Raw genomic sequence first — 26,626 nt, 5'->3', positions numbered from 1 at the left:
AAACTTGCTACAAAATTAGGCAGGGGGAGGGGGTCTGTCCTTTCTTTGTCTTCAGTGCTTTGAAGGTGTGCCCTCTCTCCTAACTGGCCTAAGAGGCCAAAGTTCCTGAAACCATTACTTCAGCTCGCTGCCTTCACCTCTGTCAGCTTTAAGGCAATTCTTTCTTTCTCCTCTGTCTTCTTTAAAGCAATTAATGCAGACAAATGATCTTACAGCCGCATTGTTTTCCTCTGCCCTCTGCTTCAGGGTAATCTGAGGGACTAAGGGATCTGCTGTTCCAAAGACAGGGATCCAACTAGAGGAGAAGGCAGAGCAAACAGAGTGGTCAGCAGAGCCTGGGATGAGTGCCTGAGCACCTGGCCCTCTCCTCAGCATCCTTGAGGGTTCCTCTCAAGTGGCCCTTACTCAGAAGGCCTTTCCTGGATTTCCAATTCAAAAGAAAGTCACCTCTTTATGGACTTGAGGTAAGCAGAAATACTTAAACAGGGCACAAATGATATGAACCATAAAAGACAAATTTGATGAATTGGTCCATGTTAAAAATAAAAACTTCTATTTATCAAAAAAGGCCATAAAGGCCAAAAAGCCCCCAAAATGCATAAAGGCCAGAGTCAGAGTGGAGTCATATATTCACAATACATATAGTGACAAAAGCTCCATGACCAGAATGTATAAGCTGGGGATGATAATAACCTCCCCACTCACCTCAAATTCCATAATGAATGTGGATGTGTTCAGAAACTACAAATTGCTTCATCAATATAAGGAATGACAGGGGCACCTGGGTGGCTCAGTAGGTTGAGCATCTAATCCAGGTTTTGGCTCGGGTCATGATATCGGGATCAGGATCCTGGGAGCCAGGCCCAAATCAGACTGTCTCTCCTTTCCCTCTATCCCTCCACCTCGTGCTTTCTCTCTCTCCAATAAATTAATAAATCTCTAAAAAATTATATATATTTGGCACCTGATATTCTTCACCCCAAATATATATATACACACACACACACACATATATATAATTTATATATAAATATATATAACTATCTCTCTATATAAATATATATATAATATATATATTTTTATATATATTATATATATAAAATGACATATTTGGGTCTTTTTGGTGAAGATTCCTAAGGGATAAGATTAAGGGATAATCTTTATCTAATCTAATCTAATCATATCACTCTCCTGCTTAACACCCTGTTATGTCCCCAACCTATCAGATGCCATCTAGGATCCTTAGCATGTCCTTTAAGATCCTTAATCATCAGCCCCTGCTGCCATGTCTCCACCCCCATTCTCACCATGGCCCCATCAATGCTAAACTCCAGCCACCCAGACATTTGCTATGTCCTTAGGCACATCACAGTCCTTAACATCCTTGCACATTTTACAAGCTCTTACCTCTATTCAGAATGTTTTTTCTTCCATTTCTACCCTAGCAAGCTACTACATTCAGTCTAAGACTACAGGGGTATATCGACTCTGTTGCCATGAGATGCTGGGGGACTTTAGTCCCACTGCCCCACGTAACCACAAGAATAGAGCAGCCCCAGAGTGTATTTGTGACACAAGCCCTTCCCTGGATTAACCCACAAACATTTGAAAAGAGCAGTCGCTTTCCCTTCAAAGTTGCCAAACTGGAAGGATGTGAGCTGAGTGCTAAGAGCAGTCATGACACACAACAATGCCAGTCTACAGTATTAAGCCAGCACAGAGGGGAAAGCAGAGGGAAAACAAACAGGGAGGTAGAGAGAGCCAGATGACTCTGGAAGGGGACTTGGTTCCAGCCCACTTGAGGCTCTTCAGTTCTGTGAGGCTAGCCATCCCCTTCTTTTGCTTGAACTAGATTGAATTGGGTTTCTGGCCAGCTAACCACAATATATTCTCCGTAGTTCCTTTCCCTGGGAGAAAATGTATTTCATTAGACTTAAATATATGAATTGCTTCTTCTCCCTCACCTCTCTGTCCTGGGCTGCCAGTAAAACAGGGGTTCTCTTTCCTGGCCTCACATTAAAAACTCCTGGGCCATCTGAAAAATACCCATGCCTAGGCTTCATCCCACCCTTGTCAGAATCTCTAGAAGTGAGGCCTGGGCATCAGTATTTTTTAAGTCACCCAGGAGATGTTAAGGGGCAGCCAGGATTGAGAGCTGCACAGCCTAAGGAGTATACACCAAACAGAAAATCAACCTCACCTTTTCATCTTGGTGATGGGTGAAAAGAACATCAAGTCAACAGAAAAAAAACAAGGAAGACTGGTGGGGAAACTTCAGGTGACATTGTGTGTGAGGGGATTTATTAGAATAATCTCAGCAGACAAGCACATGTTATCAAGGCAAGACAATGCAACACAACCCCAAATCCTGACTTTTACAGTAGACAGACATGAGTCCAAGTTCAAGCTCTGCCACTTATTAGAGAAGTGACCTTGAGCAAGTCATTTCAGTTCCTTCAGTTTCCTTATCTATCCTCTCCATCTACCAGCATCAGATTAAGTCGTTCTTACAGTTTAGCTGGTGAGGGAAATATGAATTCTGTTTGAGTAAACCCATAAGGGATCCACCAGCTCAAACATTATAATGGTTTCTCCCATTTGCCACATCAATTGTAATGACTCTTAAATGGCCATGATTTCCTTCATCTCCTCCATTTAGGGCTGTCTCCAGGCATCAGAAAAGCTCTGCCTTCATCTGCCTCACCAGCCATTCCATCCACCCAATGTTTCTGAGGCTCTAAAGATTCAGGTGAGATGCCCTGAACGTCTCCACCTTAACCAGACACAGCCTTACTGCTTATAGCAGGTATGGCATCAACCATCCTTTGCACTTCAAAGTTTCCTGTAAGGCATTACCTGAAAGGTTTCCTTTTAAATACCAGCACACTTCTCAACTACACTGGCCAGAGATTTCATTTTCATGTAGCTTCATGCTAATAGCTTCCAAGAGAATAAATGAAGGAGACCTCACAGTTGGCTGAAAAAAGTTTGTTCAAAAGGAGATCATATAAATTGGTGTAGTATTTAGTTGTGGATATCTGGTGGAGAAATCTGTCTTGGAAGTCGTGAGAAAAAGAAAGAGGTGGATACTCAAGGATTTTGAACTTAGGGACAGAGTAGAGATAAGTAAGCTTTGTATATTCAAAGTTGACACATTCACAACACACACATACACACTGCAAGTTTAACTAAAGGTCATAGATGAAGATTGCTAAACAAACAAAAAACAGCCTAAAACAAGTCTTTCTTAAAGACCTGTATTAGTTGTATCTAACTAATGTAACAAACCTCAAGACTTCAATAACTTTTTTTTTTGGAAGATTTTATTTATGTATATGACAGAGAAAGAGAGAGAGAGAGAACACAAGCAGGGGAAGCAGCAGGCAGAGGGAGAGGGAGAAGCAGCCCCCCACCCCCACTCCAAGCAGGGAGCCCAACGTGGGGCTCCTTCCCAGGACCCTGGAATCATGACCTGAGCTGAAGGTAGACACTTAGCCAACGGAGCCACCTAGTGCCCCAGGATTTTAATAACTCAACACAATAAAAGACAGTATTCTTGCTCAGATAAAAGCCTAATATATGCTCTCAATCAGGCCACTCTCCTGGATGGCTCTTCTCTACCCATGTTCCTTCCTTCTGTGGTTCTTCCCTGATCCAGGCCCTCTGATTCTAGTATATGAACCCAGTGGATTGAGAAAGAAAGAGAAAGTATGGAGGGTGGAGGTTCCGTGTGTGGCATCTAAAAGGGCCCACATTCTATAGACTGCACCTAACTGCATGAGAAATCAATTTGTGCCCCTGGGCTTTATGAACACATAAGTCACTGCCACAAAAAGCATTTGAATTATCAATATTTACCTTCTTATTTTATATCTGACTTTTATTACTATGTTCATAAATATGTTGAACATCTGCTCTGGACCAGGCATATTCAACCACAGTATCTAGAGGAGTGTTAAGTGCATGGTAAGGAGAAACAGCACAGCAATTAGGAGCCTAGGCTCTGGAGTCAGAATCCATAGTCCAAATTCTGTACCCATCTCTTTTTAGCCAAGTAACATCTTGAGTGATCAGTTCAATCTCTCTGTACCCCTATTTCTTATGGGTTAAATGGGGGTAATGGTACTTCTAGCATAGACTGTGGTAAGACTCAAACAAGAGGATACATATAGAATATAAGCCCTGCCTGGAAATCAACACTCCCTCCTCCTCCTCTAGGGCTAATGGATCCCCACAAAGATCTTTGCAGGTTTGTTTCACCATTAAAGAGAAGGAAAGGATACTTCCTCCCAGACATCAGCCTGGAGAAAGCCAGACCAGGCCAACCTGAGACCAAAATGCAGAGGCTACATGGAGGGGCCTTGTGTAGGTCATAGATCTAGCAGGTTACCTTAGGCCAAATCCCAAATTCATAGGCCTAGGAGCTAACCCATCAGAAGCTCTGTCACCAATACCTCTAAAAGTAGTCTCTAACCTCATCCTTGTCACCCTGCCCAAGCTGCTTGGCCCCTGCATTTTCTACAGCTTCTCTCCCTGTGCCAGGACCAAGCAGTCTGAGAGTATTCAGACTCACCATAGGTTAGTTCTGCCCAGATAGGGCAGCCACATGGCAGGCTTTCTCCTCAAGAACTCACAGCCTGGGAAAAAGAAATTGTAACCATTGTCTGGACTGCTGGGCCCAGGAAACTCTGTAGTTTGAAGTTGTAGGAAGCTGTACAGATAGACACAGTCCTCCTGTGTCCTTCCTCCTTTCACCAGGGATCCATGCTACCGGCATAACAAAAGGATAGCGTTACCAAAAGGAACAACCTTGTATGTATAGAATGCTTTATATTTTTTCAAAACATTTACACTAGCACAAAGTCTTTATTCCCTTCAAAGGTGTAAAAGGCAGGGGAATTTATTCAACATCGGATTGCATTTCACTTTCATCGACAGAGTGGCAGTGACTTATTCAAGGTGTTCAGATTTGTGGTATTCTGGAAGAGGGAGGATCTGGATCCATTCAAATCTGTCATCTTCTGAATCCAGGGAATCCCTAAAAGCCTTGTCATGTACCCAAAACTTTCCAGGAATTGCTGTAAGGAACCAATTACAGTTGTAGACTGCAAACTTCCCAGAAGGGAGTACAAGGGAGGTTGGCACATAGCTTATTCATCTCCAGAGCAGGAGCCTCATTTCATGTTCCATTAGAAGGGAAGGGCTACAGGCCACTGTTTCCCCTCCCATAGTTTTCTCTGTTTATCAAACACATAATAGAATCATCTTTAAAGGGACACCTGGGTAGCTCAGCAGTTGAGCATCTGCCCTTGGCTCAAGGCATGATCCCAGGATCTGGGATGGAGTCCCACATCGGGCTCCTTGTAAGGAGTCTGTTTCTCCCTCTGCCTATGTCCCTGTCTCTCTCTCTCTGTCTCTCAAGAAAAAAAATAAATCTTAAAAAATATCCCTAAAAAATTCCAAAAACCCCAAAAAACATCCAAGAAAATAATAATTAGATATGAGTACTGGGCTGAGTCTAAATGAATTATGTGGGTCTCATTGACATCTCACAAGATGAAGTTAAATGTCTCAAAAAAAAAAAAAGAAGATATAGAAAAGAGAAAGAAAGAAAGAAAGAAAGAAAGAAAGAAAGAAAGAAAGAAAAAGAAAGAAAGAAAGAAAGTCAGTCTTAGGTGTCTTTGCTCTTCTACCAGCAGCCAAATATGATGAGTAAGTAAAGAAATAATGCAATTCAAGTTGCACCTGCTCTCAGAATTCCCTCTCCTTCTGTGCAAAACAGATTACATTGGCTTTTTTTTTTTTCTAAATCGATGCACTGGCTGTAATGAGGTTATGAAGTAATTATTAATGCTGATGATTTTTGGAAGCCTGACTTCCAGGCTTGGTGAAATTGGGGCATTTCCTGTCATGAAGGGCAGCTCCTTGCAAGAACCCCAAACCCACTGCAAGAATCCAAATCAATTGGTAAGAGAGTAGTGAAAGGGCGAGTCTCACTAATTTCCTCTTCATTGAGAGAAAGTTCTGGGGAGAGCTGGTGAAATAGATGGGCCATAGACAAAAGACCCCTAACTGTCAAGCCTTAGTGTACAAGTGTCTCTGAAACTCAGAAGAAGCAATCTCTCTCAACAATCCTTTAAGTTAAATCTCTGTAAAGCCCTTTAAAATATACAAAGCAATCTCACAGTTTGTTTTGAAAACAGTTCAGGCAAAATAAAACAGTATATTTTTACTCTAGTCCCAATGTCTTACGGTAACCTCAACACAAATGTCAGATCAAGCTTAAAATGAACCGTTACTTGATCTGTTTCCTTTTGTCACTCTTTTTTTAAATGTTTTTTTTTAAATTTTTATTTATTTATGATAGTCACAGAGAGAGAAAGAGAGAGAGAGGCAGAGACATAGGCAGAGGGAGAAGCAGGCTCCACGCACCAGGAGCCTGACATGGGATTCAATCCCGGGTCTCCAGGATCGCACCCTGGGCCAAAGGCAGGCGCTAAACCGCTGCGCCACCCAGGGTTCCCTATACATCCTTTCATATACTTACTTGTCATCTGTATATCTTTTTTGGTGATGTGCCTGTTTAGGTCTTTGGCTCATTTTTTTAAACAGGTTGTTGAGTTTCTTACTGTTGAGGTTAAGAATCCTTTGATATTTTGGACAACAGTCCTTTATCAGATGTGCCTTGCAAATATTTTCTCCTTGTCTGTGGTTTGTGTTCTCGTTGTCTTAACATTGTCACACAGAAAAAGGAGTTTTAATTTTTTTTTAAAGGATGTATTTATTTGAGAGAGAGAGAGAGAGAGAGAGAGAGAGAGCAGGGGGAGGGGCAAAGGGAGAGGGTGGATCTCAAACAGACTCCTCACTGAGTGCAGAGGCCAAAAGGGGGCTTGATCTCATGACCCTGGGTTCATGACCAGCCAAAATCAATAGTTGGACACTTAACCAACTGAACACCTCAGGTGCTCTAGAAGTTTTTAATTTTAATTCCAGCTAACTTATCAATCATTTCTTTCATGGATCATGTCTTTGGTTTTGTATCTAAAAATTCATTGCCATATCCAAGATCACCTAGATTTTTTCCTATGTAATCTTCTAGGAATTTTATAGTTTTTGCATTTTACATTGAGGTTTGTGATTCATTTTGAGTAATTCTTATAAAGGGAATAAGAACTCTGAAGATTCTATTTTTTTTTTTTTGGCATAGTCCAGTTGTTCCAGTACTATTCATTGAAAATACTAGCTTTATTACTATGTATTGCCTTTGCTCCTCTGTCAAAGATCAGTAGACTATAAGTCTTTATCTGGCCCCTCTATTCTGATCCATTGATTTCTCTATTCTTTCACCAAAACCACAATGTCTTGGTCGTGTAACTTTATAATAAGTTTTATTGTCAGTCATCTAACTTTGTTCTTCTTCAATGTTGTATTGACTATTCCATGTCTGTTGCCTTTCCACATAAGCTTTAGATTCATTTTGTCAATAGCCTTAAAATAACTTTCTGGAGTTTTGACCAGGATTTCACTGAATCTATAGATCAAGTTGGGAAGAATTAACATCTTAACAATATTGAGTTTTAAAATACATGAACATGAAATATCTTTCCATTTTTTTACTTCTTTGATCCCTTTCATCAGACTTTTGTACTTTTCCTCATATAAGTCCTGTACATATTCTGTTAAATTTATATCTAAATGTGTCCTTTTTGGAAGTGCTAATATAAATAATAATGTGTTCTTAATTTCAAATTTCATTTGTTCATTGCTGGTATAGGAAAGCAACTAATTTTTTTATACTAACCTTGTATTCTTTTTTAAAACTAATTAACTTATATATTTATTTTACATTTTTAAAATTTAAATTCAATTTGCTAACATACAATAAAACACTCAGGGTTCATCAAGTGTCCTCCTCAGTGCCCATCACTCAGTTATCCCATCCCCCCATCCACAACCCTTTGTTTGTTTCCCAGAATTAGGAGTCTCTAATGGTTTATCTCCCTCTCTAATTTTTTCCCTTCCTTTCCTTTATAATCCCTTTCACTACTTCTTATATTCCACATATGGGTGAAACCATATGATGATTGTCCTTCTCCGACTGACTTATTTCACTCAGCATAATACCCTCCAGTTCCATCCAAGTTGAAGAAAATTGTGGGTATTTGTCTCTTCTGATGGCTAATATTCCATTGAATATATACACCACATCTTCTTTATCCATTAATCTGTTGAAGGACATTGTGGCTCCTTCCACAGTTTGGATATTGTGGACATTGCTGTTATGAACACTGGGGTGCAGGTGTACCAGTGTTTCACTACATCAGTATTTTGGGAATAAATACCCAGTAGTGCAATTGCAGGGTAGCTCTATTTTTAACTATTTGAGGACTCTCCACACAGTTTTCCAGAGGGGCTGTACCAGTTTGCATTCCCACCAACAGTGCAGGAGGGTCCCCTTTCTCCACATCCTCTCCAACATTTGTTGTTTCCTGTCCTGTTAATTTTCACTATTCTCACTGGTGTGAGGTGGTATCTCATTGTGGATTTGATTTGCATTTCCCTGATGGCAAGTGATGTGGAGCATTTTATCATGTGCTTGTTGGTCATGTCTATGTCTTCCTCTGTGAAATTTCTGTTCAGGTCTTTTGCCCATTTCATGATTGGATGGTTTTGTTTCTTTGCTGTTGAGTTTAATAAGTTCTTTATAGATCTTGGATACTAGCCCTTTATCTGATATGTCATTTGCAAATAACTTCTCCCATTCTGTCGATTGTCTTTTAGTTTTGTTGACTGTTTCTTTTGCTGTGCAGAAGCTTTTTATCTTGATTAAGCGCCAATAGTTCATTTTTGCTTTTGTTTCCCTTGCCTTCATGGATGTATCTTGCAAGAAGTTGCTGTGACCAAGTTCAAAAAAGGTGTTGCCTGTGTTCTCCTCTAGAATTTTGATGGATTTTTATCTGATATTTAGATCTTTTATCTATTTTGAGTTTATCTTTGTGTATGGTGTAAGAGAATGGTCTAGTTTCATTCTGCACGTGACTGTCCAATTTTCCCAGCACCATTTATTGAAGAGACTGTCTTTTTTCCACTGGATATTCTTTTTTTCTTTGTCGAATATTAGTTGACTATAGAGTTGAGGGCCCATTTCTGGGTTCTTTTTTCTGTTCCATTGATCTATGTATCTGTTTTTGTGTCAGTACCACACTGTCTTGATGGTCATAGCATTGTAATACAGCTTGAAATCTGGCTTTGTGATGCCTCTGGCATTGGTTTTCTTTTCTTTTCTTTTTTTTAATTTATTTATTCATGAGAGACAGAGACACAGGCAGAGGGAGAGCAGGCTCCATGCAGGGAGCCCAATGTGGGATTCGATCCTGGGACTCCAGGATCACGTGCTGAGCCAAAGGCAGATGCTTAACCGCTGGGTCACCCAGGCATCCTAGGTTTTCTTTTCCAATATTCCTCTGGCTATACAGCATCTTTTCCGATTCCACAGAAACCTTAAGATTATTTGTTCCAACTCTCTGAAGAAAGTCCATGGTATTTTGATAAGGATTGCATTGAACGTGTAAATTGCCCTGGGTAGCATAGACATTTTCAAATATTTACTCTTCCAATCCATGAGCATGGAATGTTTTTCCATCTCTTTGTGTCTTCCTCAATTGCTTTCAGAAGTGTTCTGTAGTTTTAGGGAATAGATCCTTTACTTCTTTGGTTAGTTTTATTCCTAGGTATCTTATGGTTTTGGGTGCAATTGTAAATGGGATTGACTCCTTAATTTCTCTTTCTTCAGTCTCATTGTCGGTGTATAGAAATGCCACTGATTTCTGTGCATTAATTTTGTATTGTGCCACATTGGTAAATTGTCACATGAGTTCTAGCAATCTTGGGGGGGAGTCCTTTGGGTTTTCTATACACAGTATCATGTCATCTGCGAAGAGGGAGAGTTTGACTTCTTTGCCAATTTGAATGCCTTTTACTTCTTTTTGTTGTCTGATTCCTGAGGCTAGGACTTCTAGTACTATGTTGAATAACAGGGGTGAGAGTGGACATCCCTGTTGTTCCTGATCTTAGGGGAAAGGCTTTCAGTTTTTCTCCATTGATAATGATATTCGTTGTGGGCTTTTCATAAATGGTTTTTAAGATATTGATGAGTGCTTCCTCTATCCCTACACCTTGAAGAGTTTTAATCCTACTGAGAGGATCACATCGTTCTTGTTTATTCTCTTATTGTTGTGATCTATCCCATTCATTGTTTTACGAGTGTTGAACCACCCTTGCATCCCGGGGATAATGCTCATGGTGAATAATCCTCCTAACATACTGTTGGATCCTATTGTCTAGTATCTTGGTGTGAATTTTTGCATCATCTTCATCAGGGATATTGGTCTATAATTCTCCTTTTTGGTGAGATCTTTGTCTGGTTTTGGAATCAAGTTAATGCTGGCCTCATAAAAAGAGTGTGGATGTATTCCCTCCCTTTCTATCCCTTGAAACAGCTATAGTAGAATAGGTATTATTTCTCCTTTAAACGTTTGACAGAATTCCCATGGGAAGCCATCTGGCCCTGGACTTTGTGTCTTGGGAGGTTTTTGATGACTGCTTCAATTTCCTCACTGGTTATTGGCCTGTTAAGGTTTTCTATTTCTTCCTGTTCCAGTTTTGGTGATTTGTGGGTTTCCAGTAATTCATCCGTTTCTTCTAGATTGCCCAATTTATTGGCATATAGCTGCTCATAATGCATTTTTAAAATTGGTCATATTTCCTTGGTATTGGTTGTGATCTTTCCTCTTTTATTCATGAGTTTATTAATTTTAGCCTTTTTTTCTTTTTAATAAGGCTGTGTAATGGTTTATCTATCTTATTAATTTTTTTTCAAAGAACCAGCTCCTGGTTTTGTGGATCTGTTCTACAGTTCTTCTGGTCTCTATTTCATTGAGTTCTGCTCAAATCTTTATTATGTCTCTTCCCTTGCTTGGTTAAGGCTTTATTTGCTGTCATTTCTCCATTTCCTTTAGGTGTGAGGTTAACTTGTGTATTTGAGTTTTTTCCAGTTTTTTGAGGGATGCTTATATTGCGATATATTTCCCTCTTAGGACTACTTTTGCTGTATCCCAAAGATTCTTAATGGTTGTATTTTCATTTTCATTTTAATTAGTTTCTATAAATCTTTTTAATTCCTCTCTAATTTCCTGGTTGACCCATTCATCTTTTAGTAGGATGCTCTTTAGTAGTTTGTTCCAATTTTTTTCTTATGATTGGGTTGTAGTTTCAAAGCCTTGTGGTCTGAAAATATGCAGGGGACAATCCCATTCTTTTTGTATTGGTTGAGACCTGATTTGTGACTCAGTATGTGGTCTATTCTGGAGAAAGTTCCAGGTGCACTTGAGAAGAATGTGTATTCAGTTGCATTTGGATGGAATGTTCTGTTTATATCTGTGAAATCTATTTGGTCTAGTGCATCATTCAAGGCCCTGTTTTTTTGTTGATGTTCTGCTTAGAAGATCTGTTATTAGCTGAAAATGTCGGGTTTAATTCTCCTACTATTAGTGTAGTATTATCTAAGTATCTCTTTACTTTGGTTATTAATTGATTGATATACTTGGCAGCTTCTACATTAAGGGTGTAAATATTCATGATTGTTAGGTCTTCCTGTTGGATAGACCCTTTAGGTATGATATAGTGTCCCTCTTCATCTCTTACTACAGTCTTTGGGATAAACTTTAATATATCTGATATGAGGATTGTTACCCCAGCTTTCTTTGGGGACCATTTGAATGGTAAATTGTTCTCCATCCCTTCATTTTTAGGCTGGAAGTGTCCTTAGGTCTAAAATGAGTCTCTTGTAGACAGCATATAGGTGGATTTTGCTTTTTTATCCAAAACCCTGCATATTTTGATGGGATCATTATATCCATTCATGTTCAGAGTAACTATTGAAAGATATGAATTCAGTGCCATCATATTACCTATACAGTCCCTGTTTTTCTAGATTGTTTCTTTGGGCTCCCTCTTTCTTTTACAGGGTCCCCCTTAATATTTCTTGCAGAGCTGGTTTGGTGGTCCATATTCTTTCAGTTTCTGTCCATCTTGGAAGCTCTTTATCTCTCCTATTCTGAATGACAGCCTTGCTGGATAAAGTATTCTTGGGTGTATGTTCTTCTCATTTAGTACCCTGAGTACATCCTGCTGGCCCTTTCTGGCCTGCCAGGTCTCTGTGGAGAGGTCTGCTGTTAATATGATATTTCTCCACATGTAAATTAAAAATCTCTTGTCTCACACTGCTTTAAGAATTTTCTCTTTATCTTTAAAATTTACAAAGTTCACTACTAAATGTAGAGGTTGAACAGTTTTTATTGATTTTTTTCAGGGGTCCTCTCTATCTCTTGGATCTGAATGCCTGTTTCCTTCCCCAGATTAGGGAAGTTCTCAGCTATGATTTGTTTAAATATACTTTGTGGTCCCCTCTCTCTCAGCCTCTTCTGGAATCCCAATTAGACGTATATTCTTCCTTCTCAAGCTATCATTTATTTCCCTAAGCCTTTCTTTGTGGGCTCATAATTGTTTTTCTCTTGTTTCCTCAGCTTTATTCCTTATTATCAACTTGTCTTCTATGTCACTCACTCTCACTTCCACCTCATTAAACCTACCAGTTAGATCATCCAGTTTGGATTGCATCTCAGTTAAAGTATTTTTAATTTTGGCCTGATTAGATCTCAATTCTGCAGTAATGAAGTCTCTAGAGTCCTTTATGCATTTTTTCAGAGCCAACAGTAACTTTATTTATTTTTTTTATGTCATATTAAATATTTATTGTTTTCTGCAGACTGACCTTGGAGAAACTCTCAAGCCAGGAGAGGTCTTGTTAGTGTTCAAGTTGCTGAGATGTTAGGTCAAAAAGCTACAGAAAAGAAATCACTGAGTGAAAGGGGGAAAAAAAATCAATGACTTGCCTTGCCACCAATTCCAAGAGTTGAGGTGTTGCACCTCAGGCCATGGTGACAAGAATTGAGAAAACCAGAGACTGAGACAGTGAAGATTTTACTGGGGGAAGAGAACTTGGGTGTGGGGGAGGGGGTGGTGAAATCAGGGAAATGATAAAGGCTTTTGGAAGCCCCGGGGGAGTGGTCCTGGGAACCCGAAAACAAGGTGATCCAGCTTATTCTGATGAGGCAGGGTGAGGCATGTCAAGGACCTGGGAGGCAGGTGGACAACTGTTAAGGAAACCCCAGGTGAAGAAGAGTCTGGGATGGGGTACAGAAGTCCATGGAGAAGGTGGGTGGATCCCAGGGTCTGGCGCATCAAAAGTTGGGCTTGTGCTTCTTGAGCTCCACCATAAGGTGATGAATGTTGATAAGCTCCGCCTGGGCAGGGAGAGCTCGGAGCTGGGGCTGAGAGAGTACCCGGTGGAAGCGATGATAGAGCTGGATCAGCTGGGTCAAAGCTCCCTGGATGATACTGGTTCCATTTCTGAAGTTGGTGAAACCCCGCATTACATCCTGACTCAGAGACTCCACTGATGATTTCCAGGAACTACCAAAGCCACGGATCAGTTGAGTAACCCGGGCTTCTTCCCGTCGAAGTCGCTCAGCCTGTCCACGTTCAATTAAAGCCTCGGCTTCCTTCACAAATGCCACCAGACCCCCAAAAGGGGGAGACAACAACTCTTCAATGAATTCCTGTGTCCGAGCATTGAGCAGCTGCTGGAAACTCTCAACCTCTTTGCTGTCATCTGCAGCCCGCTCCATTAGCACGCCCAGCATCATGTCATAGTTGTTGATCAAAAGCACAAGTTGCTCCTTCCTTGAGGAGAACTCAGCTGCCACTTGGAGGACAAAATTCTCCACCTCCACCTGTAGCTGTCCTGGCAGCTGCATTGTCCGTTCATTGGGAACTGTCTGATTGATGCTGACAAGAGCAGACGAGAACTCTGCATATCGGGCGTGATATAGTGGGGCCAAGTATCCAGCCCCCCTAGGCGCTGAGGGTCAGTGCTTCGGACACTCTGGACATTCATCTCCAGGATCAGCTCAAACCGTGGCCACAGCAAGGCAAACGCTTGCTCCCAGTACCTGTCCAGGGCAGGAACATCCCTCTTCACTGCAATGTTACGGAACCAGAGGACGATGTGGATACAGAGCAAAACAGCAATGGCATCGTAGCAGTCTGTGAGATAGGACTCCAGGTGTTTCAGGGTCATGCCAAGGGTGCGACCCATGACAGCATGGAAGAGATCATGTGCAGCCGAGCCGGATACAACAAAGAATTCACAGATGAAACGATATTCACGGCAAGAATTGTCTAGGAGGGCGTAGTGCTGGCTGCAGAAGAGGGCCTCAAATGGATACCTCTGTTCTCCCCGCTGGGCAGTGTGGGGCACCAGGATGGGGGGCTCCATTTCAGTGGGGGAGATGACAGACCTATGGGTCCCCAGGGTGAAGATGGTGTTCCTGCTGCGGAGGGAAGGCTTTGAGAAGAATCCTTTCTTTGCTGTGTCTTCCACACCCATTAGATCATCCTTCTCGGCAACTTCCCCATACTGCACTTTCATGAGCCGCCCTAGGTAAGAGCGATAGTAAGACAGGTAGATCTTGCTCAGCGTTTCCACATACTCATCCGTGATCTCCTTTGCCACTGCCCGTTCATTGCCCAGCAGAAACTGGTAGAAGAACCTGTACTTGAGCAGGGCCGTCTGGGGGATCTGATAGTTGGACATTGGTTTTCTGAAGGAATAAATCTTCTGAAGGATGAACTCTTGGATCTTCGTCACCGCCTTCACCCGTAGCCCGTCAAGTATGCCTCTGACATCAGCACAAACCGCTGTGCCTCTAGCCTCCTGCTCTCGGACTGCAGCCGCCTTGGCATCCAGTTCCTGCAGCTGCTCCAGGAACCTGGGCTCTGTCACTGGTGCCTCCAGAATGGCCATGATCAGAGCAGAGGGCACTATCAGACCATCGACAAGTTCCCCAAGTTTTCCCCGAACTGCCTGGCGGTTTCGAAGCCGAATATTCATGGCTCCTGACTGTTCCTGCAGTGTCCGGATCTCAGAGCTAATAGAGCTGAGGTCACTCTGAAAAGCTCCCAACATCTGCTCCATGCGCTCAAGAACAGCATCGCAGGCTGTGATCTGGTTGTGGAGAGACGCTATGTTCTCACTCTCCTGGATATAATCTCGAATGGATTTCTGCTCAATCTGCTGTAGCTCCAGCTCAACCTGCTTTGAATAGTGACGGAGATCCACACCCGTTTTAAGAGCTTCCTTTACTAACTCATCCTCCAGATGTGCCTGAATGTGAACATCCACTTCATCCAGAATAAATTCATCAGAGGAAATGTCCAATTCTCCAAGTGGCAATGGCTCCTGAAGACCAGGGCCACCCCCATGTAAAGAGAGGCTGCACCGGAAGTTGTGGTAAAGAAGAGAGATTCTCATAGTTGAATTAGTTCTGGCACCAGCGGCTTCCGGAAGCACTTCTGCCCAACAGTAACTTTATAATTGTACTTCTGAATTGAATTTCTGACATCGTATTTAAATCCATATTATGTGACTCTGTGGCAAAGAGTATTGCTTCCAGCTCATTATTTTATAGTGAATTCTTCCTTCTAGTCATTTTGTTCAGTGCAGAGTGGCTGTATGAGTGAGCAGAGTCAAAAATATCAACCACGACCTATGTAAAATACAGCCTAGATGATTCCGAAGAGGTCAGAGGCCAGGAAATAAAAGAAAAAAGAGCAGAACAAAATCAAACAAATCAAACAAAGTGAAATACAAATTTTAAAACATAGTAGTAAAAATTTAAAAATAAAAACAAAAAAGAAGAAAAAGAAAAAAAAAGGGCAAAAAAAGGAGCAATGATGGTGGTGAGGAAGTGGGGGTAGAGAGAGAATATAGTCTCCCTGATGGCACCTACAAGGTGATCCTCTTGGTTTTGAGTGTATTTTGTTCTGTATATTAGAAGATGCTCAATCCCAAACCAGCAAAGACCCAATATCAGCCACAAACCATAAACAGGATAAAAGAGGGGGACAGAATGGAAAGGAAGAGAGAATATAGTCTCACAGAATGAACCAACAAGGTTAGCTGGTTCCACTCTGTTCTGGGTGTATTTTGGTCGTGTTTTAGAAGGTACTAACTTCCACCACTGCAAAACAAAATAAGTCAGAAAAAAACAAAAAAACACAAACCAATATCTCATATATCTACCAAAATTAAATTGAACACGTTGAAGGGAATCCAGAAGTGAAAAAGATATCGAAGACATGTGATTGTAGAAATATGAAAGTCAAAAAGGAAAAAGCTTAAAAATGAAGAGTTTGTAAAATATTGTAGTTAAGATGGGAAAAGAGAATAAATGTTGGAAATATTTAACTTGATACAAAAATGATTTGTAATGGGAAAAAAAATGAAAAGAAAAAAAAAGACCTTCTAGTCTACAGACTATTTTCCCTCAGTCCTGAAACTTTCCAGTCAGTGCTGCTTGTTCAGCAGCACTTGCTTTTCCCTTGTTCTTCCAGCAGTTCTTCTGGGGGTGGGGATTGGTGCACTGATTCTCAGGTGTCTGTGCCTGGGCAGAAGTGCCCCACCCATTGCCAGGTGCTGGGCTCAGTATGAGCTGTTTATCCTGTGAGGCCTTTGCTCCCTAGAGGCCCTATCTCTCCCAGGTGCAAGGTGAAAAGAAGAGAAAAAAAAATGGTGGCAGCCAGATTTCCAGCTCTGGAGTCGAGTTCACTGCAAGTAACTAACTGCAGTCTCCAAGTCCACAACGGCCTAGATGCTCCTGGGGGCAGGTGTGGGTGCACTGATCTGCACAACTTGCCGGGTTCCCAGCAGCAGGAGAGTTCTTTCTTTTCCATGCCCTCCCTGCTTTCACTTGTCTCAGAGGGAATGGAGGATCTCAGGCTTTGTCCTCTTTGGCGCCCTCGGATCCAAGATCCTGTGCTGCTGGACCCGCACTCCCGGGGACTGCCTCTCCCTAAGAGAACTGTTGACAGCTGCTTCCATGCATTGCCAGGTTCTAGGGTAAAGGGAGCTCCAAGGCTGGACATGTAACCAGCTGGCTGCTCCCTTTACAGCCCATGGTTAGATGATATTGTATGGGAACTTTACATGTGAATAGGGCCACATGTTTATTTCTTAGTAATGCACTATAAATGGTTGTGATGGAAGTAATGTGTGATTTATGTAGGTTGAACAGTTAAGCGCTCTTTGATTCTCCTTCCCTCTACCCACTGCCCCCTAACTCCTCTGTCCAGATGCTATAAAAACCCAGTGAATAACTTTTCTTATAGGAATATTACAGAAATAGAACCCACATTTATGAATAACTCTGTGGAAAATAGCTCCTCCTATTCCTATTTATACTGTAATATTATTTGACTTAGAAGTAACGTTAGTGATGTTATGCCTCTAAGAATGGTAAATTGCTTATTTAACAATTCTGAAAGAGCAACTTTAAGCGGTTGCTATTGGTGGGTATTGAGTGGTGAAGAAACCTCTATCAATGGCTAGAAATGTGGTGATCCAAGTTATGCAACCAAAACCTCTGGGTAAAACTGTCACAGACAATAACCTGGAAAGCAGAGCATAGGTATTTAGCCTGCATCCCTACTCATTGCCTCCTGGAATCTTCCTTGGATGATGTATTACAAGATAGAGATCAGAAAATCTTGGGCCAGTTTGTAAGCAGAGATAAAAAGGGCTAGAGAAAGTCCATATATTTTAAACTCTTTTGACTTTTAAAAGCCCATTGCTGGGATCCCTGGGTGGCGCAGCGGTTTAGCGCCTGCCTTTGGCCCAGGGCGCGATCCTGGAGACCCGGGATCGAATCCCACATCGGGCTCCCGGTGCATGGAGCCTGCTTCTCCCTCTGCCTGTGTCTCTGCCTCTCTCTCTCTCTCTCTGTGACTATCATAAATAAATAAAAAAATTAAAAAAAAAATAAATAAAAGCCCATTGCTTTTCTCCAAACAAAAATAATAGATGTGAATTATAAACAAGGTCTTTGAGAGGGATAATAAGGGAAAGGAGGGGAACTTAGTGGGAAAAATTAGAGAGGGAGACACATCAGAAACTCATAACTCTGGGAAACAAACAAAGGGTTTCAGAAGGGGAGGTGGGTGGGTGGTTAGGGTAACTGGGTGATGGGCATTGAGGAGGGCACTTGATGGGATGAGCACTGGGTGTTATACTATATGTTGGCAAATTGAATTTAAATTAAAAAAAATATAAAAAAAGAACGACCTGAGATCTGTGAGATTCCCCAGTTGAGCTGTGTGACCTGGCCTTGAGGTAAACATCAGATTGAAGTAATCCCTTTGCTTCAGGTAAGCCCAGACTTGGTGGAGGGAAAGCCATGGGAAGAAAAAAAGACATAAAATAAGTCATATTTGAAATATATGTCTAAAAAAGAGCTTTGGGCATGACTCCTGGCACTTAGAGCTAACTGGGAACAAATAGATGAGAAGCATAAAAGATTTTTAAGAGAATTAAAATGCCAAAGAAACACTGAGTTTGGAATAAAAAAGAAAATCCTGTGGTTGTTGAAAGAGTCTTAAGACTCACAATAAATCCTGCAGAGACAGTGAAGAAATTAGATCCTCAGTGATTTGGCAAACTTGAAATGCTTTGTGAGTACTTATAATGAGATTTTCTACAGGCTTAGAAATAGTTTCCCTATTTGCTATGAATGCATTCCCCATTAAAATGATCTAGACCTAGCAAATGAAGAGATGTGTTGTAAATTTCTTTTAGAACCCCACCCCCATACACATGCAAAAAATAAATAAAAGTTTTACTTTTTTCTCCAAAAATAGGCCCTCAACTCTATGGTCAACTAATATTCGACAAAGCAGAAAAGAATATCCACCAGAAAAAGGACAGTCTTTTCAATAAATGGTGCTGGGAAAATTGGACAGCCACGTGCAGAAGAATGAAACAAGATCTCTTACACCATACACAAGATAAACTCAAAATGGATGAAAGATCTAAATGTGAGACAAGATTCCATCAGAATCCTAGAGGAGAACACAGGCAACACCCTTTTTGAACTTGGCCACAGCAACTTCTTCTAAGATACGTCCATGAAGGCAAGGGAAACAAAAGCAAAAATGAATATTTGGGACTTAATCAAGATAAAAAGCTTCTGCACAGCAAAAGAAACAGTCAAAAAAACTAAAAGACAACCTACAGAATGGGAGAAGTTATTTGCAAATGACATATCAGATAAAGGGCTAGTATCCAAGATCTATAAAGAACTTATTAAACTCAACAGCAAAGAAACAAACCATCCAATCATGAAATGGGCAAAAGACCTGAACAGAAATCTCACAGAGGAAGACAGACATGGCCAACAAGCACATGAGAAAATGCTCCACATCACTTGCCATCAGGGAAATGCAAATCAAATCCACAATGAGATACCACCTCACACCAGTGAGAATAGTGAAAATTAACAGGACAGGAAACAACAAATGTTGGAGAGGATGTGGAGAAAGGGGAACCTTCTTACACTGTTGGTGGGAATGTGAACTGGTGCAGCCACTATGGAAAACTGGAGGTTCCTCAAAGAGTTAAAAATAGAGCTATACCACAATCCAGCAATTGCACTACTGGGGATTTACCCCAAAGATACGGATATGGTGAAATGCTGGGATACCTGCACCCCAATGTTTATAGCAGCAATGTCCACAGTAGCCAAACTGTGGAAGGAGCCTCGGTGTCCATCGAAAGATGAATGGATAAAGAAGATGTGGTCTATGTATACAATGGAATATTACTCAGCCATCAGAAAGGATGAATACCCATCATTTGCTTTGACGTGGATAGAACTGGAGTGAGTAAGTGAAGTAAGTCAATCAGAGAAAGACAATTATTATATGGTTTCACTCATACAGAGAATATAAGAAATACTGAAAAAGATTATAGGGGAAAGGCGGGAAAATGAGTGGGAAAAATTAGAGAGGATGACAAAACATGAGAGATTCCCAACTCTGGGAAATGAACAAGGGGAAGTAGAAGAGGAGGTGGGCGGGGCCTGGGGTAACCGGTGATGGGCACTGAGGAGAGCACTAGATGGGATGAGCACTGGGTGTTATACTATATGTTGGCAAATCGAACTTCAATAAGAAAAAAATATATATATATAAAGTAAAAAATGAAAACCAAATATTTTATATTCCCAAATGAAACAATTAATTAAATTAGACATTATTTATTCATGTTAGGCTTTGATAATTAACTTTAAAAAATATCCTCATGGTTCTTGATGTTTTAACAGTGGTATTGAATATGTGAATTGTATTGCCATTTGCCTAAACTAGTTTCTAAAAGTAATGAGATATAAATAGTAAATTCATGATAAATTTACTGTGAAAATCTGTTTCAGATCACAATGCCTCCTAAGCCTCCTGATTTGTTGCCTAAATTATATGAAGTGAGTGCAGGGGTATGTGTTGAGGGAAACTTACTGGCAGAACCAAGATCAGTGTATTAGAAAATCTTTTACTGAAGGAAAGGTGTTTTATGCTGTGCTTTGTTAGAGGAATAAATTTTTGAGGGCTGAATATTTCCCAACCTTAGGGAACTCCACTTGTTTTGTTTTAAAGATTTTATTTATTTGACAGAGAGTGTGGGCACAAACAGGGGGAGTGGGAGTGGAAGTGGGAGTGGGAGAGGGAGATGTAGGCTCCCCACTAAACAGGGAACCCAATAGGAAGCTTGAACCCAGGACCCTGCGATCATGACTTGAGCTGAAAGCAGATGCTTAACTTGACTGAGCCACCCAGGTGCCCCCAGTTACTTGTGTTTATGTTAGTAACTATCTATGGTGTTTAGATCACATAACATAAAAATCATATTAAATATGGATTGTAGTCAAGACTCAGATTTTGTTTTCACATATGCATTTAAAATTTTTATCTTGAGATAGTGAGGAAATGTGAAGAAAATGGCATACCAAGAACATAGTGTGAGTGACAAATACAATGCTATGACATATTCAGAAGTTAAATACTTAAAGAGTTAAATATTCACAAATGACTCCTGAGGATGTAGATAGAAGTGCTGTGATTTAATTTGAGGAGAACATAACAGGTTGAGGATTAAGACAAAAATAAGGCCATTAGAACAAAAATGTGTTCTATAAAAATAAGTTCTAGGGTTAAAACAAGTTGTCTAGTGGCCTAAAATAGAATTCAACAGGCTTTTTAAATGTTTCTGTTAATGTGCTAATATATATTGTGAGTCACAAATATTGTGTGGTAGAGACACTTGGGTGTAGACAGTGCAGAGTTTTCATACCTTTACAGCAAAGCTTTTATTTATTTATTTATTTATTTATTTATTTATTTATTTATAATTTTATTTATTTATTTGAGAGACAGCATGAGAGAGCACAAGCAGAGAGAGCAGCAGAAGGAGAGGCAGAAGCAGACTCTCCCCTGAGCAGGGAGCCTGAAGTGGAACTCGAACCTAGGACCCTGAGATCATGACCTGAGCTGAAGGCAGATGCTTAACTGACAGACACCCAGGCGCCCCCAACAAAGTTTTTGTTAATAGAACTTTTTAAATTCCAGAGTTCCAGGTATTGCACTTAGGGAAATGATTGATTCTATAAAAACAGGTGGCAATTACAAGAAAGTCTATGTGGTACTACTATGGTGAAATAGTACTAACAGTGATAATCAAATATAATATGTTCCATTTGAAATTTATTCCTGACTTTGTAGTGACTGTATTGGCATGTATTAATTGAATTCCTCAATTTTAGTTTTCTTTTTCCGAGTGCTGTATTGTCTCACTCATTTTGACTTTGTGTACTTCTATTGAAAATAAGGAGACCGGGAGGAGGGGCAAGACGGCGGAAGAGTAGGGTCCCCAAGTCACCTGTCCCCACCAAATTCCCTAGATAACCTTCAAATCATCCTGAAAATCTACGAATTCGGCCTGAGATTTAAAGAGAGACCAGCTGGAATGCTACAGTGAGAACAGATCGCACTTCTATCAGGTAGGAAGACGGGGAAAAAGAAATAAAGACACAAAAGGCCTCCAAGGGGGAGGGGCCCCGCGGGGAGCCGGGCTGAGGCCGGGGCGAGTGTCCCCAGGACAGGAGAGCCCCGTCCCGGAGGAGCAGGAGCTGCACCAACCTTCCCGGGCGGAAAGGGGCTCGCGGGGAGGTGGAGCAGGACCCAGGAGGGCGGGGATGCCCTCGGGCTCCCGGGGACACTAACAGACACCTGCGCCCCGGGGGAGTGCGCCGAGCTCCCTAAGGGCTGCAGCGTGGGCGGCAGGACCCGGAGCCGCTGGGGGGGCTCGGGGGCGGCTCCGCGGAGGGGGCTGCGGGGCGGGAGCGCGAATCCACCAGCGCAGGCTCCGGAGCACAGGGCGCCGGGACACAGCCCAGGATCCGGCCTCCCCCGGGACAGGCAGAGGCCGGGAGGGCCCAGGACCCCAAGGACGCTCCTGCCCCGAGCTGAGCAGATCAGCGGCCCCGCCCGGAGCCTCCAGGCCCTGCAGACGGAGAGCTCTGGAGCTACTGCGGGGGCTGACTCCAGGGCTCCAGAGCTGGCCCCGCCACTGGGGCTGTTGCTCCTGCGGCCTCACGGGGTAAACAACCCGCACTGAGCCCTGCACCAGGCAGGGGCAGAGCAGCTCCCCCAACTGCTAACACCTGAGAATCAGCACAACAGGCCCCTCCCCCAGAAGACCAGCGAGACGGACAAGTTCCAGGGGAAGTCAAGGGACTTAAAGTACACAGAATCAGAAGATACTCCCCCGTGGTTCTTTTCTTTTTTTTTCTTTTCTTTTATTTTGTTGTTGTTTTGTTTTGTTTTGTTTTGCTTTTTTATTTGTTTCCTTCCCCAACCCCTTTTTTCCTTTCTTTTTCTTTTTCTTCTTTTTTCTTTTTTCTTCATTTTTTCTTTTTTATTTCTTTTTTCTTTTTCTCTTTTCTTTCCTTCTTTCTCTCTCTTTTCCTCCTTTTCCCAATACAACTTGCTTTTGGCCACTCTGCACTGAGCAAAATGACTAGAAGGAAAACCTCACCTCAAAAGAAAGAATCAGAAACAGTCCTCTCTCCCACAGAGTTACAAAATCTGGATTACAATTCAATGTCAGAAAGCCAATTCAGAAGCACTATTGTACAGCTACTGGTGGCTCTAGAAAAAAGCATAAAGGACTCAAGAGACTTCATGACTGCAGAATTTAGATCCAATCAGGCAGAAATTAAAATCAATTGAATGAGATGCAATCCAAACTAGAAGTCCTAACGACGAGGGTTAACGAGGTGGAAGAACTGGTGAGTGACATAGAAGACGAGTTGATGGCAAAGAGGGAAACTGAGGAAAAAAGAGACAGACAATTAAAAGACCATGAAGACAGATTAAGGGAAATAAACGACAGCCTGAGGAAGAAAAACCTACGTTTAATTGGGAATCCCGGGGGCGCCGAAAGGGCCAGAGGGCCAGAATATGTATTTGAACAAAACCTAGCTGAAAACTTTCCTAATCTGGGAAGGGAAACAGGCATTCAGATCCAGGAAATAGAGAGATCCCCCCATAAAATCAATAAAAACCGTTCAACACCTCGACATTTAATAGTGAAGCTTGCAAATTTGAAAGATAAAGAGAACATCCTTAAAGCAGCAAGAGACAAGAAACCCCTGACTTTTATGGGGAGGAATATTAGGGTAACAGCAGATCTCTCCACAGAGACCCGGCAGGCCAGAAAGGGCTGGCAGGATATATTCAGGGTCCTAAATGAGAAGAACATGCAACCAAGAATACTTTATCCAGCAAGGCTCTCATTCAAAATGGAATGAGAGATAAAGAGCTTCCAAGACAGGCAGCAACTGAAAGAATATGTGACCTCCAAACCAGCTCTGCAAGAAATTTTAAGGGGGAATCTTAAAATTCCCCTTTAAGAAAAAGTTCAGTGCAACAATCCACAAAAACAAGGACTGAATAGATATCATGATGACACTAAACTCATATCTTTCAATAGTAACTCTGAATGTGAATGGGCTTAATGACCCCATCAAAAGGCGCAGGGTTTCAGGCTGGATAAAAAAGCAGGACCCATCTATTTGCTGTGTACAAGAGACTCATTTTAGACAGAAGGACACCTACAACCTGAAAATAAAAGGTTGGAGAACCATTTACCATTCGAATGGTCCTCAAAAGAAAGCAGGGGTAGCCATCCTTATATCAGATAAACTAAAATTTACCCCAAAGACTGTAGTGAGAGATGAAGAGGGACACTATCTCATACTTAAAGGATCTATCCAACAAGAGGACTTAACAATCATGAATATTTATGCCCCGAATGTGGGAGCTGCCAAATATTTAAACCAATTAATAACCAAAGTGAAGAAATACTTAGATAATAATACACTTATACTTGGTGACTTCAATCTAGCTCTTTCTACCCTCGATAGGTCTTCTAAGCACAACATCTCCAAAGAAACGGGAGCTTTAAATGATACACTGGACCAGATGGATTTCACAGATATCTACAGAACTTTACATCCAAACTCAACTGAATACACATTCTTCTCAAGTGCACATGGAACTTTCTCCAGAATAGACCACATACTGGGTCACAAATCAGGTCTGAACAGATACCAAAAGATTGGGATCATCCCCTGCATATTCTCAGACCATAATGCCTTGAAATTAGAACTAAATCACAACAAGAAGTTTGGGAGGACCTCAAACACGTGGAGGTTAAGGACCATCCTGCTAAAAGATGAAAAGGTCAACCAGGAAATTAAGGAAGAATGAAAAAGATTCATGGAAACTAATGAGAATGAAGATACAACCGTTCAAAATCTTTGGGATGCAGCGAAAGCAGTCCTAAGGGGGAAATACATCGCAATACAAGCATCCATTCAAAAACTGGAAAGAACTCAAATACAAAAGCTAACCTTACACATAAAGGAGCTAGAGAAAAAACAGCAAATAGATCCTACACCCAGCAGAAGAAGAGAGTTAATAAAGATTCGAGCAGAACTCAACGAAATCGAGACCAGAAGAACTGTGGAACAGATCAACAAAACCAGGATTTGGTTCTTTGAAAGAATTAATAAGATAGATAAACCATTAGCCAGCCTTATTAAAAAGAAGAGAGAAAAGACTCAAATTAATAAAATCATGAATGAGAAAGGAGAGATCACTACCAACACCAAGGAAATACAAACGATTTTAAAAACATATTATGAACAGCTATACGCCAATAAATTAGGCAATCTAGAAGAAATGGACGCATTCCTGGAAAGCCACAAACTACCAAAACTGGAACAGGAAGAAATAGAAAACCTGAACAGGCCAATAACCAGGGAGGAAATTGAAGCAGTCATCAAAAACCTCCCAAGACACAAGAGTCCAGGGCCAGATGGCTTCCCAGGGGAATTCTATCAAACGTTTAAAGAAGAAACCATACCTATTCTCCTAAAGCTGTTTGGAAATACAGAAAGAGATGGAGTACTTCCAAATTCGTTCTATGAGGCCAGCATCACCTTAATTCCAAAACCAGACAAAGACCCCACCAAAAAGGAGAATTACAGACCAATATCCCTGATGAACATGGATGCAAAAATTCTCAACAAGATACTAGCCAATAGGATCCAACAGCACATTAAGAAAATTATTCACCATGACCAAGTAGGATTTATCCCTGGGACACAAGGCTGGTTCAACACTCTTAAAACAATCAATGTGATTCATCATATCAGCCAGAGAAAAACCAAGAACCATTTGATCCTCTCATTAGATGCAGAGAAAGCATTTGACAAAATACAGCATCCATTCCCGATCAAAACTCTTCAGAGTGTAGGGATAGAGGGAACATTCCTCACCATCTTAAAAGCCATCTATGAAAAGCCCACAGCAAATCTCATTCTCAATGGGGAAGCACTGGGAGCCTTTCCCCTAAGATCAGGAACAAGACAAGGATGTCCACTCTCACCACTGTTATTCAACATAGTACTGGAAGTCCTAGCCTCAGCAATCAGACAACAAAACGACATTAAAGGCATTCAAATTGGCAAAGAAGAAGTCAAACTCTCACTCTTTGCAGTTGACATGATACTCTACATAGAAAACCCCAAAGTCTCCACCCCAAGATTGCTAGAACTCATACAGCAATTTGGTAGCGTGGCAGGATACAAAATCAATGCCCAGAAATCAATGGCATTTCTATACACTAACAATGAGACTGAAGAAAGAGAAATTAAGGAGTCAATCCCATTTACAATTGCACCCAAAAGCATAAGATACCTAGGAATAAACCTAACCAAAGAGGTAAAGCTTCTATACCCTAAAAGCTGTTGAACACTTCTGAAAGAAATTGAGGAAGACACAAAGAGATGGAAAAATATTCCATGCTCATGGATTGGCAGAATTAATATTGTGAAAATGTCAGTGTTACTCAGGGCAATTTACATGTTTAATGCAATCCCTATCAAAATACCATGGACTTTCTTCAGAGAGTTAGAACAAATTATTTTAAGATTTGTGTAGAATCAGAAAAGACTCCGAATAGCCAGGGGAATTTTATTTTATTTATTTATTTTTAATTTTTTAAAAATTATTTATTTATGATAGGCAGACACTGAGAGAGAGAGGCAGAGAC

At 41.2% G+C, this 26,626-nt stretch overlaps 1 long non-coding RNA gene and 1 pseudogene across 2 annotated transcripts in view; both read right to left on the bottom strand.

Moving 5' to 3' along the window:
- Positions 1-26,626, bottom strand: part of LOC140609171 (uncharacterized) — a 219,864-nt gene that overhangs the window by 98,539 nt on the left and 94,699 nt on the right. The window lies entirely within an intron of this gene.
- Positions 13,030-15,440, bottom strand: LOC140609162 (vacuolar protein sorting-associated protein 52 homolog pseudogene; annotated as a pseudogene).

Source organism: Canis lupus, chromosome 18 (assembly GCF_048164855.1).
Source record: "Canis lupus baileyi chromosome 18, mCanLup2.hap1, whole genome shotgun sequence".
NCBI lineage: Eukaryota > Metazoa > Chordata > Mammalia > Carnivora > Canidae > Canis > Canis lupus.
This window is presented reverse-complemented; position numbering and strand designations above follow the sequence as displayed.